A 22,306-nucleotide genomic window follows, 5' to 3' on the forward strand; every position below is an offset into this window, starting at 1 on the left:
GTGGCTTCTTTTAAAATAATCACCGAACAAATAACACTTAACAATGCAGCTTTGCCACTAATTTACCGTTATTCTTGAAGTATCATAGAAAATACTTAAGACTAAAGGGAGTTAAGGTCTTGCCGTAACACACAGGAGTCTTCGAGGGAGACACCGATTGTCTTGCATCTCCTGGCAACACAGCACAGACGGTGGTGACGTGAGCTCTGATGCCTGCCGCCTCCACCTATCGTAGAGTGGGGGGAAGGGACCCCTAATCCCCTGTTCCTGGCAGGCGTAAAGAAGGAATCTGATTGGCTGTAGGGGAGAGGTAAGAGGTTTATGTCGATTCATGGTGGAGGATGTTCCTCAACCATATGATTTCTGGGGAGTACTGATGTTTCCATAAGCCCAGAGGGGGAATTTTTTTAGTCATTCACCACCTACATGCAGACGTGCTTGCTTCGGCCGTCTTTTCCATGGATGTTATGCTAAAACGTTTTCCTCATTGGCGACGATAAAGATTATACTAAAATGTATTTTTCAGTAACAACTTAAGTAACCACAGATATAAGCAAGAAGGGAATGAGGCAACCACCATATCAAGTCCATCTCTAAATTGCCTCCTTCCCCCATAAGAACCTCTTTCCCATCAGGGACCCTCCCTCACTTGCCCGGCGTTACCGATGTAATGCCTGGCGTTAGCATAATAAAATGGAGAAAGTGACCAAAAGGGCTGGTCGTCTCAGCTCTAAGGCGGGGTTTGGGAGGCGTTTGAAAGAAATCGTCGTCTTCGCCCGATTTATGATTGGCTTCATTTATTTCATCGACGAGAATTTCATTTCTGACTGCCTCTTTAATGGTATAAAAATAATTTGATGTATAATAATATACTTAATATACTATGATTCATAATACTTGCGACACTCGATGAATGATGGATACGTATCATCGGTGAATGTTAGGTGCATGATGTTTCATATTTCAGTCTGGGAGCTCTTCGGTTCATTCCCTTCGCTTCCTGCGCCTGGCAGCGCAGCAAATTATATATATATATATATATATATATATATATATATATATATATATATATATATATATATATATATATATATATATATATATATATATATATATATATATATATATACATATATATGAAACCAAAACCCTTACCAAAGTGGGGAACGCTATCCGAGCAGCTTCGAAACAGAGAAGCGAAGCAACACCACTCAGGCCAGTCAGTGCCGCAGGGTTTGTTGTTCCGTGCACAGGTGTGTTGGATTACGTGCTTTCTCCAGCAGCTATTTGCGGTGAAGGTGGAACAGAATTGCCGAGGCCCTGCCAGAGACTTGTTCCTGGAGGCCCAGCAGGTAAGGTGAATACGTAGAGAGCGTACGCGGACGTGTTTTCCGTGTGTGGAAAACACACATGGCCATAGCAGCCCGTTCATGACGCTGGTCATGAAATCATTGAGTTGCCAGACCATCCTACGTAAAGCTATCACATTCAATTTTACATTTAATGAGACTATATACTTATTGAAGATACTGAAGATACCTACTTACCCTCAAGTGCGAAGGACACGAAAATTAGTACTAATGGTTGTGATGGTGGCTCTAGTACTGAATCTTCACTGGCCTTACAGGTTTTCACGACATTACCAGAACTTGCATTTCACTTGATAATTATAACCGCGATAGTGCCGAGACACTCGCTTCTTCCCATCATGCTTTTTCTCATCATGGATGCAACGCTCACTATCACACCATTGTTACTCCAAGCGTAAGGAGTGAACTGCAACACAGAATCGTAATGCATATAAATCAAGATTTTCTTTAGAAGTAGAAATATGCTTCTATATTTTTTTCTCAAATGCTAATGGAGGCCTGCTATAAATCGCTTCTTATATTTTATATTTTCCTTCTTGTCCGATTTTCTTTCTTTTACGCTAATGAGGGTTTGCTAGGTGCAATTTCTAATATTTCTTTTTCACATTTTTTTTCTCGACCAGATATGAATGGTAGCCTTTAACTTTGCTCACTATCGTCACATTTATCAGTGTTTATCACCACTAGTCAGAAGTACAAACATGACAATCGATAAGAATTTACCAAGTTGGACAGAAAATCTATCTTAACATTCTCAGTCGGTCTCGTCTATTAGTCTATCCTATTCTTTCATCTCCTCATCTTAGTCTACCTGCTTGAGTTTCGTATTCCATCCCTAGGCTTCCAATCTGCAATTACCTCCGTGCAGTTTATCTGTCCTTGAATCATCTGCATCTGTCCATGTCATGCAGAGGGAGGAGTGGGAAAGCAGATAAGATGGGTGACATGCGAGGATAGCAGCAGCAGTGGGAATTTAAAGAGACATCGCGGACTCAGGAAAGACGGGCAGGAGCAGCAAGAACAAAATGAAGGCTGACGAAGGAGGTAGAAGCGAGAGAAAGAGGTAATTTTTTTTTTTCTTTTTTATGTTTGTCACGCTTTGTTTCATTATTTTTCAAGGTTTCTACATATACTTCCCAGTACTCATTGCAAAGATCAGAACCATTTTTTATGAAACTATCAAGGGAAATTTGTAATACTTTAAAGTATTTTGTTGATGCTGGTGTGATAAAAAAATGGTATTTGTAAATAAATGTTGGTTTGCTTTGTAGTCTAACGTAACACAATCTAAAAAATATGCATACGAGTATATATAATAATCTTGAAAATGTAAAAGTTATCATCAGTTCATTCAAAAGTTATTCTAATTTTCATAATTGGCATGTGAAACTACACCAGGACAGAATTATTTGGTGAAATCGAACGCTAAGTGTCAAACAGAATAGACTCACAGGTAGCAACGGGAGTGTCAGCGACAGAGACAGTATTGGCGGTGCTGGGGTGACAAGGATAGCGACAGTGGGAGTTAGGGCGGCAGGGATGACAGCGGCCCCAAGGAGTCAGGTGCAGCTGTAACGTATGGGAGGGGGCGAGCATGCGACAACAGTAGCTGGCAGTAGGAACAGTTGCAACGTGTTAAAACTACCATCAGTGGGAGCAACAGCAAGTAGTGAGTGGCAGGTGCAGCTTAAACACTCGTCAGACCCACCAGTCAGCGGCGGGGGCGACAACAGAAATAGTAACGTGTGGCGGAGGCAGTTACAAAGTACGACGGGAGCAGCTGGGACGGGATGTAGACAGGGGCGCAGGAGGCTTCGCTTCTCTTAAAGTTGAGGTGCCGCAGACTCCTCCGGGACCCGCCTCGCTCCACTGGTACATCTGGTCACTAAGGAATCATATTTACTTTTCCTAAAGCATTTTTTCTCAACCACAGGACAGAATATGAAGCATTTTTAATTTCAGAGATTTCCAGGATGAATAAGTTTGTTAAATGTAAAAAAATATATTCTCATGACGATGTTGTGACTCAAAAGTTGGTGAAAAGTTATGAACACGAAGGTCATTAACCGGTCTCGTAATGGTCACTCGTCCCACAACGATCATTCCGCGAACTCAGGATAATTGAAGCGTATTCCCGTCAACTTTAATCAGTCAGTGCCGGAGTGATGCCTTGTCTTGCTTCCTGACGCTCGCTCGGGAAGAAATGCGAGGATTACACGTTTTTTTTTGTTTAAGGTGATTTGCAATACGAGAAAGAATCAGGTACTACTACTGCTACTACTACTACTACTACTACTACTAATGTACTATTGATATCGTTATGTGTTAATGGAAGTAGTAGTAGTAGTAGTAGTAGTAGTAGTAGTAGTAGTAGTAGTAGTAGTAGTAGTAGTAGTAGTAGTAGTAGTTGTTGTTGTTGTTGTTGTTGTTGTTGTTGTTGTTGTTGTTGTTGTTGTTGTTGTTGTTGTTGTTGTTGTTGTTGTTGTTGTTGTTGTTGTTGTTGTTGTTGTTGTTGTTGTTGTTGTTGTTGTTGTTGTTGTTGTTGTTGTTGTTGTTGTTGTTGTTGTTGTTGTTGTTGTTGTTGTTGTTGTTGTTGTTGTTGTTGTTGTTGTTGTTGTTGTTGTTGTTGTTGTTGTTGTTGTTGTTGTTGTTGTTGTTGTTGTTGTTGTTGTTGTTGTTGTTGTTGTTGTTGTTGTTGTTGTTGTTGTTGTTGTTGTTGTTGTTGTTGTTGTTGTTGTTGTTGTTGTTGTTGTTGTTGTTGTTGTTGTTGTTGTTGTTGTTGTTGTTGTTGTTGTTGTTGTTGTTGTTGTTGTTGTTGTTGTTGTTGTTGTTGTTGTTGTTGTTGTTGTTGTTGTTGTTGTTGTATACTTTTTCCAAGTGAAGAAACATTCAGTGCGTCATTGAAACAAGAGACTTTACAAAACTCCCCTTGTAATCATGTTTATGTTTCTTTTTCGATGCTAATATGAATTACGTGGAGTATAATAATTAAAGATGCTTGTATGGAGGTGTACTCGGAAATGCTCCAGGAATGAAGTCGAGAGTGAATGGTTCGATGATTAAATTAATTACGTCTCGCACAAAAATGAACATAACTCTCTTCGCGCATACACAGAACATTTTTAGTAGGTAGAGTGACTCAACGCGTGGTTTTATAATAGCTCTTAGAGCCGGGAAATAGCGTCACTCTGTCATTATTTCCCTTGAGACTCGCTATATCAGGTTGTTAAACACGCCTGAGGGAGCTCGGTAGAAATTATGTTTGATATATGCCTAGTATAACTTAAGCACGTAAGAATTCTTTTCATAATACGATTAATAACAAATGCCCCCACGTTATTTTCATCAAAATGTCTACTGTTTTGAATGCCGTGTAATTCCCGTCAACAAATTAGACAGATGTGATGCCACAATATCATTCCTTGACCTTTACAAGGAACACTTATCATGTCTGACAGCGGCCGACATCCGCCGACAAGCAAGGCTTCTCTCGTATGAAGGATGAGAATAGAGCACCGGGCCGTCAAGCCTCAACTCGGCTCAGAACGTGGGAGATTTGGAGTGTAACTGAGCCGACTAACTATGGACGGCGAGAGGGAAAAAGAGCTGGGAAGGAAAGTGAATAAGTTAGCGTTCACGATCTTCTCTGCCGACTCTCACATCATTAATCTAGCCAGTTGCGAGAAAGGAAAAGAGAGAGAGAGGGAGAGTGGTGGGTAGCTCCAGTGGTCTCACAACAAGGTTCGCTCGCAACCTGACCATCCATCCGTGAAATGGACCTCCGATCTTAGGTCAGCGCCAACAACAGCGGCGATCTTCCTCCTTCCAGACGCACAAAAGCCACGGTGCGAGAACAGCCACGCGCCTTTCTCTCAAAGTTATACCAACTCATATTGGCGGAGACACACGGAAAACTGCGTCATTAGCTTGCCTTTCCTGCTCTGTTTCAAGTCTTGGCCAATAAAGTGCTCCTTCCTGCGAAGATCAGAGCCAATGATGGCCCGGAACGCGCCATCATCACTCTCCCGGAGCCTCGCTGTACGGGAATGGAATCTGATGAAGATAATAAGAAACTTCCGCCTCCCAGGAGTCACGATAAGAGTTCTAGAAATTGAGACTGCAGGATACTTTTCCCGAGAACTATCATTGCCATGTCGAGAAATACGATCATCTGCAACGATGGTATTATTTGGTCAATAGAAACTGTAGCGGATGATTGTGTAAATAGTAGTAGTAGTAGTAGTAGTAGTAGTAGAAGCAGTAGTAGTAGCAGCACCAGCAGAAGCAGCAGCAACACTAACAAAACCACCAGTAACAACACTAACAGTAACAGTAAGCAAAATCAGTTCACAATCAAGTCATTACGTGTTCACCTCCACCACTACAACAACACGCTTCCATCGACCAGCGGTATCATTATCAGAGGCTTAGCTGCGTCGTGGCGAGGACGTGTGTGTGTTTGTGTGTGTGTGTGTGCGTGTGTGGACTTTCCTTTGCATCTTACTCCGGGCGCTTAAGAGCATAGACTTGTTCCCATTAGCCTACCTTTGCGACTTTTCAGGAGAGCAGGGAACTCGAGTAGATAGCATGGGTCGTGAAAAGCGCATCAGAAAAAAGAAAACTGTCCTTATCTGTAGCAGGGTCTTCAGTGGCATCCGCAGTGTAACGACGTACCAATGGTGGTTTTGTTGCGAAAGAACATAGCAGCCATTCTCATTACCAGAGAGAGAGAGAGAGAGAGAGAGAGAGAGAGAGAGAGAGAGAGAGAGAGAGAGAGCCTGCCTTGCCTGGTCTTAGAATGATTGTCTCCATGAGCGTTGGTGTGATAGATGACTCTCCTTGCTGTCAGATCCGCAAACCATATTTATATTTCTTCCTTTCTCCCCACAAAGAATACCAAAATGGGAAATGGGGGAGGCTTCAGAGAGGGAGAAAGGTGAGAGAAAACGGGAAACTGAAAGAAAGCGAAGCGAAAACGAGGAACAAGCACAGGGAGGAAAGAAACGGAAGGAGGAAGTGAGAGCACGAAAGGAAAAAAATGAAAGAGAAACAAAGGACATGAAGGGGAATAAAACCGGGGAAAAAAAATAAAAGAAATGTAAGAAAAAGACAGTAAGAACAAGGAGAGAAGATAAAAGAAACCATAAAGACTGAATCTGAGGAAAAGGAAGAGAATGAGGAAGTGGTGAAGAGAGCTGAAAGAGAGAGGAGATGGAAACGGAGGAAGCGGAAAGAAAAAGAACACAAAAACAAGTAACAGCAGCAGAGAAAGAAGAAGAGGAGAGAGAGAGAGAGTTTGACAAAAATGATAAATTGCTGAGGGGGTTGTGGGTCTTTTCAAGGGCCGGTGATAAAAGAGATGGAGTGAGAAGTAACGAGGAACAGCGTGAAGCAGCGGGTGAGAGAGAGAGAGAGAGAGAGAGAGAGAGAGAGAGAGAGAGAGAGAGAGAGAGAGAGAGAGAGAGAGAGAGACGGTATTAGGATATGTTGATGTAAAAAGGTGAGAAAATGTGAAGACAGAAAGAGAAAGGAAGCAATGACTACAGTAGTAAGAGACATGAAGGAAAAGTAGAGACAAAGGGAGGATGGTGTAGAAAGGGAACTTAAAGCGAGTAAAGGTAGAAGAGCATGCAGACAAAAGGGAAATTGAAGGTAAAATCTGTGTTTAGGAGAAGAAAAGTGGAAAAACCAGGAGTAAACAAGGAGAAATTCAGGAAACACTACCAGATCTTAAAGTTTGAATTGAACATGCAGGAAAGTATTAGGAAGCAAAAGGAAACAGACTGGAGAATAACACGGCTACGGATTCAGGTTTGTTTTATCACCTGCGTCACGTTCTCACTACATATTGCTTCCTTCATCACGCCATCTGGTGTCTTTCTTTTACTGCAGCTGTGAAGGAGTCTCTTTTAACGTGACGCACCGAATAGTGTTAAATTGAATTAACATTAGCCTTTTCATCTGAGGGCAAGGCTACATTAGGTTACGCTAGGGTAGGTTTAGATTAATTCAGTTATTTATTTCTCTCCTCATGTCGATTTAAAAAAAAAAAATTTATACTTTTCTGAGAAGTGTTTCGAAATGAGTAAACTTTTTTTCCCATAATCCCTACCAACTCCACCGACTAAAGCAAAATCCAGCTTCACGTGGTGCTTGTTTTCTGCGTGGAACAATTATTTCTGTACTTATTTATTCCGTAACATCTGTGTTCGTGAGTTTTCACCGTTGATTACGCCTCCCTTTGATGCTTTGCTGGGAGAAATGTCTCTCCTCTGGATATGTTTTTATTCTTGGATGGGTCTTACGTTCTCCGGGAGATTATTTTCTTATGTAAATTAATTTTGAACATTTTCATGGTGGTCTATCTTGTTTACTTTTTTTAAGCATGTTGCTATTATTATTATATATATTTTTTTTTTGTTGCTTTGGTGCCTTAAAATCAGTCAGTGGGCACTATTGTGAACTTCCGTACATGTGCACGTGCACGGCTATGACTCACATTAAATGGGATGGGATTAAAAATAAATACTCATCCTCCCTTTTTCCATGAGCAGTCCCCTTCATTGTCTTGCCGTTCCAAGTATCCTTAAATCTCCACTTATAAATAATCCACGTATATTTTTTTTATTATTTCGACTTATAAAATGTGTTTATTTATCTGTAGATTTCACTAGTTTTCCTAAGTATACGTTTAGCTTCGTAACCATTCTATTTATCAATCTAATGGTAACGTAGAATGTAAATGGAGCGACGGAGAAGCATATCCATTGCTTTCCTTTGGACTGGTGAACGTACTCAACCTCACAGGGTACCTTAATGTTGGCGATTATTATCTTCTATATTATTGCTATAAAGGAGTATGTAGAGTATGATTAAACATGAACCAGTGCTATACATGTCCCTTACACTGAGAGGAATTTTCAGAATGGGCGTCGGTATCATCAGCTCTCAGGGTCACCTCGGGGCTCAATCAGACCTCTCTGGGAGCCACAAAAGAGGGCTAGTATTTTCTTGCTGTGATTAAATATACATAGTTGATGTATTTCTTTCACCTGCTATTGCTCATGGTAGGAGGGACGGCGGCCTGGCCGGAGCTGCCCCCGAACTGCGCGCTGGTTGGCAACTGGACAAACTATGATCACACTAATTCCATTGCCGTGTGGGACGTGAGCAAGGCCATCCCGGGGGAGATCAGCCAGTTCAAGACGTACGGGCTGGAGCAAAAGCACCTCAACGTGACGCTTAGCGGAAAAAGCTTCACCAGGGACCACAGGTTGTTGGGCCTCGTGCTGACCTCCATTGACGACACTAGCGCACGCTTCACAGTCCTCGCGTGCTACAACGACGAGCTGTGGGTGATGCAGGTGCCCCTCACGAGAAACCCGGTCAGTTTCACGCGCATCTTCACTCTTACTAAAGATCGCACCTCCTCCAAGGGATTCTAATGAGCCGTAGGTCGAATAATAAAGTTGCGACAATTATCTCTACTGCGATCACCAAGCGCCGTGCCCAGCAAGGCAAACAAGGTCTTGTTGAACGCAAACAAGGAGTTGAAGGTCTGGTATGTGTGATTTTCATATAAAACATCTGCCAGTGAGCTCATTTCCTCTTTACTTGTGTTTCACTTAAGTTGTCGCTTCATTTTGCTACATGATCAATATTTGGGCGAAGTTGTGTTTGTGTTATAAACTTAAATAATTAATCCTATGTATTTTTCGTTTCATATTTGTGAACGAGACTGAGACAACCGAAGCAGGACGCAACTCGGGGTTTCATTACAGAACTCCGCCTCGTTTTCAATTCCTTATCATTCTGCCAAAGAGCAGTGTTGCACCATCCTCTCCCCATTCCCTTATCCCCATTTTCTTTTTATTTTTGGCTATTTATAGGGGAGACCATTCAGACTTCACGCATTGTTTCCCAATCATCGACCAAACACCAAAATTTGCGGCACAAGAGAAAAGGAAACATGAAATAAAAAAATTTAAAAAATATATATATATATATATATATATATATATATATATATATATATATATATATATATATATATATATATATATATATATATATATATATATATATATATATATATATATATATATTGACGTAATGATGTACATGTTTGACTGCGCTTTGAACTCGTGATGGAAGTAATGGAGAATTTTGTTTATATAGCCATTAAAAATAAGAAAAAAGAATAAAAACGTATTCACAAATCTACAGTTACACCAAGAAAGTCAAAATAAATAATAAAATTGTTAACAAGTCAAGTCTACATTCGTGCTGCAAACCCGATGAAACATTAGGCTTGGTTATAATCCTGAATGTTCTTACTTAACAGTTTTTCGCCACCTTTTTTAATTATCATATACATAGAGACGTTAGTAAATTTTCGGAAAGGGGAACCTTCTGAAAAGATTGGTTTAATTAATCTAGGAAGTTCTTTACGGTATTGCACACATTATTTCCCATATCCTTCAGTAGTATTAGGGTCATCGTTATACTCTTTGTTCACGTGTGGTGTTCCCATTAACATAATTATTGTTTGACGTCATTATTTTGTCGATCTGTATCATTGTCACTCTGCCTTTAGTGTTATTATCGCTTCTGATATTACCAATCTCATTATTAGTATGATTATTGTAACTGACTAGAGAGAGAGAGAGAGAGAGAGAGAGAGAGAGAGAGAGGATGGGGTGGAGAGATTCAACAGAAATATTGACAAATAATTATTAGAGATGAAAAATGTGCTACAGTTTCTACTTTGACAATGAATGATACTTTGTTACCTTTAATTTGTACGAAAATAGCAGATCACAAGGAGTTGACTGTTGTTGTGTTGACATCAGAGTGTTTTCAGATCCCTTGTCTAATGTACATAATCCACATTTTTTCCATCAGTTACTAAGCTTTCCTTACGACTGATTTTCTTATTGTGATTCTGTACCTGAGAGAAAAGGAGCACTCAGTTTCCACGAACGCTGAGAGAAGGTTCTTCGTAAGTGGCCGGAAAAGAAAATGTGAGTTTTATGAGGAGTTCTACTGTAATGACAGCAGAAAAGAAAAAAAAAAGAAAGAAAGAACGAAAGAAAGAAAACGTTGTACCGGTATCGTGTCTCCTCTCTCACACTTTTCAGTTGCGTCGCGTGGGAAAGTCACTTGAATATTCCCTTCAACAAGCTCTGCAATTAAGGAAGATCCGTTCTTTTCGACCTACAGATTAATGGGCGAAACGCATCTGCCGTAAAAAATGATAATTGCAATAATTCTTTTCGTTTATTTTTTTTTTTCGATCTCCACATATTTCTTGTTGGGAGGGTACGTTAGTTTGGGAAAAGATATGCATCTTTCGTTTTTCATACCAAAGAAATCCCACTTCAGGGATTAAGGAAATTACAGAAACCTTCCAGCCTACACGTATTTTTAAACACGCAGCTGGTCCGACTACCACCTGAAATGTTTCTTCTACTACTCTTTTTTGGTGTTTACATGAAAATGAGAGATTAACTGTTCGTAGACTCTACACTGAATTCTGTCACATATTGGTCATTGCTGATTTTACCCAATAACTGCTTCCATTGTTTTTTTTTATTTCTAGTTGCAGTTTCCAGATGATGGTCACAGTGAATGGCGCACGAAAGTGAAAGTGATTCCAACCCGTGTTAAAAGAAAATATCTTTGCTTTGTCCTGTTTCAGATATGCTGCATATTGATTATGAGAAACATGTACTTCATACCTTAAAACGTACTCAAGGCAACGAAGGCTTATATAGAGGAATAGCGGATTCGCATCAAGAACATTGATTAAGTCAATGAGCTTCCATAATTTCCAGAAATAGGTTTTCAGCTTAACACACAAGTTGTTATTAGTATGATTTGCTTTTTTTTTTTTTCGCGGCCCTGTTCTCGTATTGTCAATATTCCAATAACTATCTTCAAATTTACATTTTTTTTTCTTTTTAGGATGAGAGACGGAATTAATAATAAACCCTCATTTTCTACGTAATTGTACTGACAGGAATAAGCCGTAAGGAGCTGAGAACCTGGTTGTAACAATATGAAACAGCAGCTGCACACAATGTACACATAAAAATTATCCGAGCTATTCAGTTTTACCATTTCAGAATATTTAAGTGCATCATTTTCATCACAGTTTGGTTGAGGATAACCATCCAGCATTTTTAAAAAGGTTATAAGTAATACCAGTACAAAAGTATCCTCAAACGAATGGAAACATGAGAGCACAAACTAAATAGTGATGATCTAAGAAAAATGTAGCTAAATCGATAAGTACATTTGTAGACAGAGAGGTAGACAGACAACGTAAAAATCAGTCAGCATAGCTATCGAGAGGTGAAATGGCCCATGCATCCTTCATACACCAATCAAACTTCTAAAATTCACAATCACACACATAAAGTTGATAGGAAGCCATTACCGTCACTCAGAATGAATGGATGTTGCGTCACTGACATTTTCTCCTTTTGACACTCTCTCTCTCTCTCTCTCTCTCTCTCTCTCTCTCTCTCTCTCTCTCTCTCTCTCTCTCTCTCTCTCTCTCTCTCTCTCTCTCTCTCTCTCTCTCTCAAATTTTCTTTGTATAAAATATGCATATATAAATCAGTTTACTATTCACACTATGTTTTTACCTCGAATGACCAAACCTCCTGTATCTGTCCTTATAGTAGAGAGCTAAGAAAGAGAGAGAGAGAGAGAGAGAGAGAGAGAGAGAGAGAGAGAGAGAGAGAGAGAGAGAGAGAGAGAGAGAGAGAGAGAATTTTATACCCTTTTTAATTATTCTTACAATCTTAGATATTACATTTACTTTTTTTTTCCAGTACACTGCACACTCGTGGGCACCGTACGAATATAACAAAGATCAAATAAAGAGACATTATAGTGAATCTCAATTACCCTCGTAAAGCCTTCCTGAAATAATTATACGAATGTCTTCTTATTACAGTATTGCTTCTATACTCAGCATGGATTTTAAAAGTGTCACGTTGCTTTTTATAAAACTCATCATTTCCTACTCACGTCAGCTTTTCATGGCTGATATGCTCTGAAGAAACAGATAATTCAATACCGAGAAAATAATGAGGTATGATCGTGATCTTATCCCAAGGCACAAGTCATGAAAATTATATGACAATGAAACACTGATCTTTGTGAGTTCATATGAAGTTTAGAGACATGGACAAAAAAAATAATAATAATAATAAATAGATAAATAGATGATTACAAATAAGATCATGGCAGAGTGTATGCCTGCTTGTGTGTGTGTGTGTGTGTGTGTGTGTGTGTGTGTGTGTGTAGATCTAATTGACTGATCCGGAAGTTTACAATTCATAAATCACAATTTGATACCACCAATAAAAGAGAGAGGCACGTGTGTTTGTTAGTTGCTTCACGGTATGACAATTATATTACAATATGTAGTTTTAGTTGATATTTGAAAAAAAATATATATATATACTCGTATATATATATATATATATATATATATATATATATATATATATATATATATATATATATATATATATATATATATATATATATATATATATATATATATATATATATATATATATACATACTCGTATATATATATATAATATTGTGTGCGTGTGTGTGGAACAAGTAGAAAAATTTTGATAGTTTGTTTCGTGTTCCTGAGGTCAAATTTGAATTATTTCACTGATTTCTGAAATTCTAAGTTCATCTTCACTGCCACGAAATGTAGTGGTCTATGATAGAGAAATTCAAAATATTGGTATTTCACGTGCCAAAATATTTTTTTTTTTTCTTTCAATAAATATCACTGTATTGTATTTGCATATGTTGCTTGTGAAGTCAAGGTGAAAGAAAACACGTGGTTTACAAATTAACGGTGATAAGAATGGTAACGATAATGATGATGGTAAAAGTTTTTAAAAGAGGTATCATATTTCGGTCACTGGACACAAAAATATATAAGTAATATAGACGACAGCAATAATTGCAACAATAAGGAAAACAACAACAACAACAATAACATAATCACAACGATAATAATGATGAAGATGATTATAATAAAAATAATAATAATAATAATAATAATAATAATAATAATAATAATAATAATAATAATAATATTAATAAAGCAAGAGTAATATTATAACAATGTTAGTAATGATGGTAGTAATATTAATATTAGTAGTAGGTAGTAGTGGTAGTAGGAGTATCATCATTTTCATCATCATTATAATTGTAAATATTAGTGATTCATTGCTGTGTGTCAACTGGCTGAGTCAGATTAGGTGGAGTAATTACAACTGATTGAGTGGGATCAGCTCGAGTAATTAAAATGAGCAGGATTATCGGATGATCTCCAGTCTTATGATATTGAGATTTTTTCTTCAAATAATCACACTGTTCCTGTATTTCTCGGCCAGTTTTTATTTACATTTTTCATTATCAAATCAAGAGCTTGGCTTGGGATACGTAGAGTTGGCCCCTAGCCCACCGAGTCTTCTGAAAATAAATGTTTGTCTCTGTTTATGTTATTTCAAATATCTACCATTTTCTATAATTTACTTTACTTCAGCTGACTCGACTTTCCATTTTCCGTGATGATCTATTTCTTCCATTTCTTGTTGGTCACTAAATATGTTAAATTTTTCCATTTTCTGTACCACTTTTAATTATTGTACATACTTAATACACCAAACAAGACCGCCTACGTTTCCACACTACTTTCACACTGCTTGAATTTATACAAACTATTCTAAAAAATCGTATTGTTTTTCGCCTCTCTCTCTCTCTCTCTCTCTCTCTCTCTCTCTCTCTCTCTCTCTCTCTCTCTCTCTCTCTCTCTCTCTCTCTCTCTCTCTCTCTCTCTCTCTCTCTCTCTCTCTCTCTCTCTCTCTCTCTCTCTCTCTCTCTCTCTCTCTCTCTCTCCAGGACAATCAGCTCATGTTGTAAGCCTTCTAAAAATTAATATCATGTTGTAAATTATTTTAAAGTTAACGTTTTGCGGTAATCATTCTAGATGAGGTGTGTGTGTTCATCATCCTAATTTGGTGTGTGTACGTGACTTCATCTTTTGTGGTTTACTTTGCCATCTATTTACTTTGGAGCACACCGCACCACACGCTACGTTCACATGTGTTAGCCAGCTCTTACTCTCTTAATTTAGAATTCGGCGTCCTTTAGAAATAATTATAGGAACAATTTGATTAAAGTTTCTCTGACCATCTCGTTGAGTACCATCATTTGTCTTCCCTTGTCTGCCTTCACGTGTGTGTGTGTGTGTGTGTGTGTGTGTGTGTCTGTGTGAGATACCAATATCCATAAATTCTGCATAACATAACAACATTGGAAATTTAAGCACTGGGTAGATTTCCCAAAGGATCCAACACGTCGTCTCCCACTTAGCTTCCCTCCTTATCGTTTACTTATAAAACTCTCTTTGATCAGCCAGGTCATTTTTAGCTTGGCAAAACTTTAATTATATATATATGTTTTGTTCAGTAATGTTCCTTACTTGTAGTACTGACGGCCATTTCTTAGAATATCTTTCCATCACCGTCTCATTTTGCACTATCAAATAAGTAGTTAGAAACTGGTCAGTGTATTATTGCATTGGCAGGTAACGTTTTCCATACATGTAGCTTGGTTAATTCTGTCGATGAGATTCTTATTTCTAATTAACTCAGGAATTTCTTTCCCTTCTTTAGGCAATGCATAAATAATAAAAAGACTGGCATTTTAGTATATTACTGTCGTTGTAATTATTGTTATTATTATTATTATTGTTATTATTATTATTATTATCACTATTATTATTATTATTATTATTATTATTATTATTATTATTATTATTATTATTATTATTATTATTATTGCTATTATTATTATTATTATTATTATTATTATTATTATTATCATTATTATTATTATTATTATTACTACTACTACTACTACTGTTATTATTAATCATCATCATCATCATCATCATCAATACTATTATCGTTGCTGTTGATGTTGTTATAAAGGTACTAGTAGAATAGTATTTTATTTATTTTTTTTTTTCTTTTGTTACATGAGGAACCACTTTACTTTTCCAGTCACACACACACACACACACACACACACACACACACACACACATTGTCAACAAACTCGCGACCTGAGAGCTCATTATCTTCATTCATTAAATTACCGAGTCGAAACAATTGTCCAACAAAAAGCTTGTGACAACGCAACAATAAGCCTCTAAAAGTTACAATGTTCCGTGTATCAAAGACGCGTACATATTTAGCAATCTCGGGAGCCTCATCAGAATCTGGACGCGTGCACTAGTAAAACAACACGGTTCCTGATGGATGGAGGCAGGAGTGGACCGTGAAAGCAGACTCGTTTTTGCCTAAGGGATTATAATCTCCGTGATTTAATGAGTCCCACTACAATTATATTAGTGAGTCAAAGTTAATGATGATTTGATCATATGCTGTTTTTCGTTTATATGGCCGTGTTTTTTTTTTCTTTTTTTAGTTTTTGTTATGTCTTAATTTTGTGATGGTATATTTGCAGAAACAACAGATAGATGTCAGTATTTTATTAAGAATAGGGAATCAAAGTATGTACTGTCTACTCCATTCACAATATTTGTATCTGAATGGCCACACTGGAGTACTTAGCAACACAAACAAGTGGTTGCCGAGAGGCAAAATGAGTGATGGGGGCAGCCTCACTGCCTTAATACGCCCCTGAGGAACGTGAATAAATCACATATACAAGTACCACCCGGAAAGGTAGCTCAGGGATGCCTCCTGGCAGGGAGACTAAATTATTCAATGGACAGGAATTGGAAGCAAACCCTGGGACTCATGAATACTGCCATGGCAGAGGGCCAGGCTCAGGGGGTATGGAAGAGGATGGTGAGACTTCTCTTTCTGTTTGTAGGCCGGATCTCCAGACAATGTCGTGGGGGGATGAGTAAGGCGTAGTAGTGAAGACTCAATCGCACAGACAGTATATGATAAAGTTGAATGACAATGACCGCTTCCTCGCACGTTGATAAAACAGCCATCGTTCACTCCTGTATCCTTCCTTCCATCTAATGACGCCAGTAGCGCAGGGACAAGCTTCATCAGGCGGTCCCGTGACCCCATCAAGATTGCAACCCTTCACTGGGGACTCTCCATCACGAGGGTGGTGGCGCAGAGCAATAAGACGCCTAGTACAATTGCGAGACTCCGTGTGCGGTGCCTTCATTATGAACACTGAACTCTGATAGTTTTTTTTTTTTTTTTTTTGGGGGGGGGGTTAAAGTAATTTTTGCTCTTCTCGTTACACGCAAATATGGTAAATGTAGCACGTGCCTTGTGTTGCTCCTAATCCAAGATTCCCAAACTCTTGGTCTTGTCGCTGAAATTGGTGTCTGTTTTTTCACCTTGTAATAATGTTCCTCTTTAGCCATGTGTGTGTGTGTGTGTGTTTGTGTGAACGTAGGGAATCAAAGAGCTTGAACATGATGGATGATGTGCATCTTAAGGTTGAGTTGTACAGTCTGAGTCACGACAATAAAAACTTCACAAAGATAAAGTTACTCTCACATACGTTGCAAAATAAATACTAAAGAAAACAAGACGTTTTTTTGTTTGGTCCTGAAGGAGCAATTATCATCCATTGAGCTTATCCGATTTTTGAAGTGTGTGTGTGTGTGTGTGTTTACATGCACACACGCACGAGAATAATGTACATAATTATGTACCACTGAAAATAACGGACGGAATTCAAATGTAAAAAGTTATTCAAAATGTGAAGTAAAACTATTGTATACTCAGCCTTTGTCCATGCAGTTAATACCTTTTACCTGTGATGGGTTAGCTGCTGTAAACAAAAAATAAAGTTAAATAGAATAAAGAAAGAAGGCAAACAGACAAAGCATTTTCAAGCAAATACACTTTATTATTCGTTAAATTTTGCCGGATGTATTTGCCAAGTGAATTTCATTTTCTTGTGATGGAAAACTGAAAATGTCAAAAAAAAGTAATGTGTTAATGCCAAAAGTGTATTTGTGCACCAGGCAACCTTGCTGCCAGATGTGGTCGATGCAAGGAACCCTGGTAGAAGAGGATAGCGCATGGGGGACGATACATACATACAAAATTTAATGCATGTGAACAGCTGAACATACAGATCATATATTTTTGCTTTTACTGCTTCACTAGAACAAAGGAACAAATATAGGAAACATAGAAACAAGCATTTTCTTTGTTATGTTATCCAAGGGAGCTAGCTAAGCCTCTACCTGCAGGAAGGATGCGGGGCTGCACACACGTATATGAAGTACACAGAGAACAGAGCTGCAGACCTGCGTGCGTGCAAACGGAGATTATCACTGCAAGAATGGCCTCGTCATGCATGCTCTTCCTACTCACACGCACCCTACCAGCGCTCGCAGGGTTCACCTCATGCATCATCACTGCAGCGCTGGCCAGGCGGTATCTGCGTGTGTAGACAAAACAACGCTGTATGGCGCGCCGTGAATGGAATCAGTCACTACTTTATTATTTTTCTCTCTTTTTTTTTCCCCGTGTATGATCATATATTCCTGTCTTCGGAGTTATGTTGCAATGCACTTCTTGATAATTTTCTCGACCTTGACTCCATCCAAACTTCGATACCAGAAACTTCGAGACCAAGACCAAGAACAAGAATTAAATAGCACCACGATTATATCAGACGAGAATGTGATCAAGATTAAAACCACATGAAAAGAGAACAAAATCAAGACCAACACTTCTTCAAATGAACCAATACCACGACCAAAAGTACATCAGACGAAACTAAGATAAAGATAAGGCCGCATCAAGTTGGTCTCGCAACTATTTAATACATTTATTATACGTATTCTTTGTAAGTCACATAATATTAGTATAAATGTTAGTGAAGACTGATTCCAAGAAGAAGGGATTGTAATTTCCATAAGCTTTCGAAGGAATGTCACCACTGATCTCGGCTTTCTTTCCCCTTCAGACTGACGAGTTCAGATTACGTGAAAACATTGAGCGTTTAAAATACTAGTGGTGGCGGTAATGTTGCTGTTGTTGCTGTTGGTGGTGGTGGTGGTGACAGGGATGGTAATGGTGGTGGTGGTGGTGGTATTGGCGGTGATGATGGTGGAGTTGGTGGCATCCTAACCCACCAGTGCTCGTTTGTGATTTATTGCGCACCAATGACCTGACCTTGGTGATAGCGGTGCATTAAACGTATCCCAGCTTTACTAACAATATATAATAGACGGACAGGTAGACAGACAGACCTACATAATAAGTAAACAGACAGACAAATATACAATTGAACTGATAGATAAGTAAATTGATAGATATTTGAGAAACATTTCATATACTCAAATCAAGACTTCAGAAACTTATCTTCGTGAAAAATTGTACTTCAAATTTAGCTCATTTTCACAAGATGCTAAGAATATATATTTACATCTTACGTGTGTAAGACAATATGCCTAAAGTAAACTTCTGGCATTAGAAATCGTTGTTATAAACTATACAGTAAATATAAAATTAATACGAATCATACGAATGTCAAAAAAAAAAAAAAGAAAAAAGAAAAAAAAACACATAAATAAAAACCAGACCTGAATATTAACGCACCGGACCCTTACCACATTTTTTTATTTATTTATTCTTTTTTTTTTATCCATTCATCCCATGTTTGCCACCAGCCTCAAAATCCCATTAGTACGTCATCAGGCGAGCACAGGTTTTGTATGATATCGGAAAACACTCTTGCTCCACGCTGCCTGTCGTCTTTTTCCTCCACACGAGATGAGAATTTTCTGAGGGAACAACGAAAGAAGGAACAAAGAAGGAAGGAGACATTAGGAAGTAAAAGAAAGAGGAGGACACTGCCGCGTGCAAAGAAATGTTAGTGCAAGCTATACACCGTCTATATTTAACAGGGTTGAGTGTCCAGTGCAAGGGTGTTGAAGGGTGGCGGTCAATCCAGGTTACACATTCACTTTGAAGTAACTGATCACTTGAGCAGAAGTATCTATTTGCAGCAGGTGAAGAGGATCTAATCTTCCTCCGTAACCCTTGTTGTCACATTAGTTCCTCTCACGTCGTTAACGCCTCTTATTAGCGCTCCTGTGTCGTTCATTTGCCGTGATCCTCTTAGTAAGTCGATTAAGTCTCCCTTCTCACAGCTCCTTTATTTTTACCTGGTATCCCTTATGCTCCTCCAGAACGGCTCCTCTTCCCTCTCCTGATTAGCGCCGCATCACCTGGTTGTTGTGGATCATTCAACTTGTTCATCCTCTTATGAAGCGTACATATGCTATAAGCTCCCTAGAGAACGTAGAGATTTCCCCGCAAACATCCTACCAAATCCCTACAGATATCTTTCCTATGATAAATTCGGCTGAGCTGTATTAGGTTAGATTAAACTAGATTAGTTCCCTAGAAATAATTTCCCATCATGATAAAGTAAGTTAGGTTAGGTTAGGTTTGGTTAGGTTGTGTTAGGTTAAATTAGATTAGTTCCCTAAAGATAACTCTCCATCATGATAAAGTAGGTTGTGTCAGGTTAGGTTACCGGAATTTATCACAGGACAATTATTTGGTGCTGAATTTTTATGGAAGAATCTTCGTGCGCAGAATTTGCACAGAAGTCTTCTGATAGCCTCTCGCTTTTCCTCTCAGTCTGTCATGCTCCAGGGTAGCAACTGTTCCTTCATGCATTCCCTCATTATCCATTGGAAGTCCACAGTTCTATCTATGACAGCTCTTCATTCTCCCATGAAGCACCTAAGCCTCTTGACACTCCCTTACCTTCCCAGTGCAAGCCGTAATACCCTCTTTCAATCCCGTATTTTATAGTTGACCCTTACTCTCTTCTGCCTTCCTGCTCTTTCGATCTGCCCGTCATTCATGTCTCTTCTTAATTTTCCAGTAGTAATGAGAAACCAAAGTAATATAAAGATCTTGCACCGGACAGTCCCACTAATGTCATGGTGCTAAGTGGTGACCTTAATGACTCCTCTCTCTTCATTTCCGCCTCATGTTCCATCCCCTGAACCAAGATTCTTGATAGCTTAATAAAGATCTACCGCCCCGCACCTCCACTGCTGTAATGATGCTACCTGGTGACCTTAATGACTCTTCACTCCCACCTCACGTCCCGTTCCCTCACCCAAGATTCTTAATAGCCATTATCCATTGTCATGATAGTCTGTCCTCTCTTGTTAGTGTTTCGTAAGATTCACCGCTGGTACACGGAACGCTTTTCTTTAGATTTAGGAGTTATATGGACTTCCGAGTGCAAACAAGTAAGTACTTTATTTATTCATTCTAGTTATGTCAAGAGAACAAAAGTATTGATTTTTTTTTTTTTTTTCATTTCTTTCTGGTGAAGGAATTCTAAGATATGGATTTTTTTTTTTTTTACTTGGTAATGAAAATTCATTATTATTCATTCTCTTTACATTTTCTAGTATTGTTCCTCACATTTACCATGTGTCTGCTTTTTCTTTCTATAGAAATGTATTTAATTTTTTCACTATCACGCTGCCCCTGCTAACATAGCTATCAGGGTTCATGTAAAACAGTTAGGCAGCTGACTTTCTCTTCTCACAGCCTCACTGCCTTCACAGTCACTTTCCTTTCATGTATCACGTGGCTGGCGTGCTGAAGAGCCCTCCTTGCCGGCACAGGGAAGAGACTGGCTGTTGTCTCCCATGTTCAATGCAAGTCACGTGAACGTTCCCTCATTCTCCTGAATCTCGAGAGCTTAAGTGTTTTCTATCAATATCAGCAGCGGAGTTTTTGCAACCCTGTACTACACTCTGATGGGAAACCTAAAATCAAAGAGGATTTTAATTCAAAGAGCGCGTATACACTCGCACTGCATTTGTAATGGCACAAATAGCTTCTTATTTCAGATTTAAGGTTTATTGAGCGTCTGGCGGCTTTAGTTAATTAGCAATAAGTATTCTGAAGCAGAGTTTGCGTGATATCCTACTGTACGTAGATCCACAATGCAGTGAAACACAGAGAAAGGCGACAGCTAATATCACACGCTCAGATCCAGTGTTGTTAATGATCCTGATAGTGAGTTGTAAGGCGATAAGACAGATGTTGCTCTGAGAGAGGCGCGGACGAGGAGGAAATGTGAAGCCCCTTGTTCCTGACTACACACGTTTTTGTTGTTTGATGTCCATTGAAACCCTTGCGTGCTCTTCACTCAGGCTTTCGTAGCAGACTTTATCTGAGGAGTTTTCTCTTCTCATCCACTTCTTTATGCATAATTTCAATCCAAATTTTCTTGCGTGTTCGGCTGTCAAGATGTTCATGATCTTAATGGAGTCCATCCGCCAAAAGTTAGAAGCCTCGTAGAGTAGTTGAATTAGATTATTGTTTTTCCATCACTGTTATCCTTATCCTTACGAATATATTAGCAAAAGAAGCTAGATATTCATTATTACTGTTGCAAAACACTATAGGAAAGTTATAAGCGTGACTCTTCCTGTTCCCTCTCTGATTGCCTCCCTTCACGTGTTTCTAACGCTGGAGAGCAGTTGAGGGGGGACGTGGATAAATTCATTATTATTTCTGATGATGAAGTAAACGAGTAAATGAATGCTTCGACGCTTGATGTTTTCCAGTCATGGTGTACATTTGTGTCTGTCATGTTGGTAAATGAGACACACTTCAGATTTAATCCTTTACTTCTGTATGGAGTTTAAAGGTTAGCTTGATCACTCGAGTTACTGCCAGGATTTAGAATTCTTATTATTCCTCACAGATGATCTTGATTTTTTTTCCACTTTCCTAAACTCAAAGATTATTTTTCTCCTCATTATGCAACCCCACGCTTGCATATAACCGTAAAGCAAGAAAAAGCGAAACACCACTAAGGAGACG

Source organism: Scylla paramamosain, chromosome 15 (genome assembly GCF_035594125.1).
Source record: "Scylla paramamosain isolate STU-SP2022 chromosome 15, ASM3559412v1, whole genome shotgun sequence".
Taxonomy (NCBI): Eukaryota; Metazoa; Arthropoda; class Malacostraca; order Decapoda; family Portunidae; genus Scylla; species Scylla paramamosain.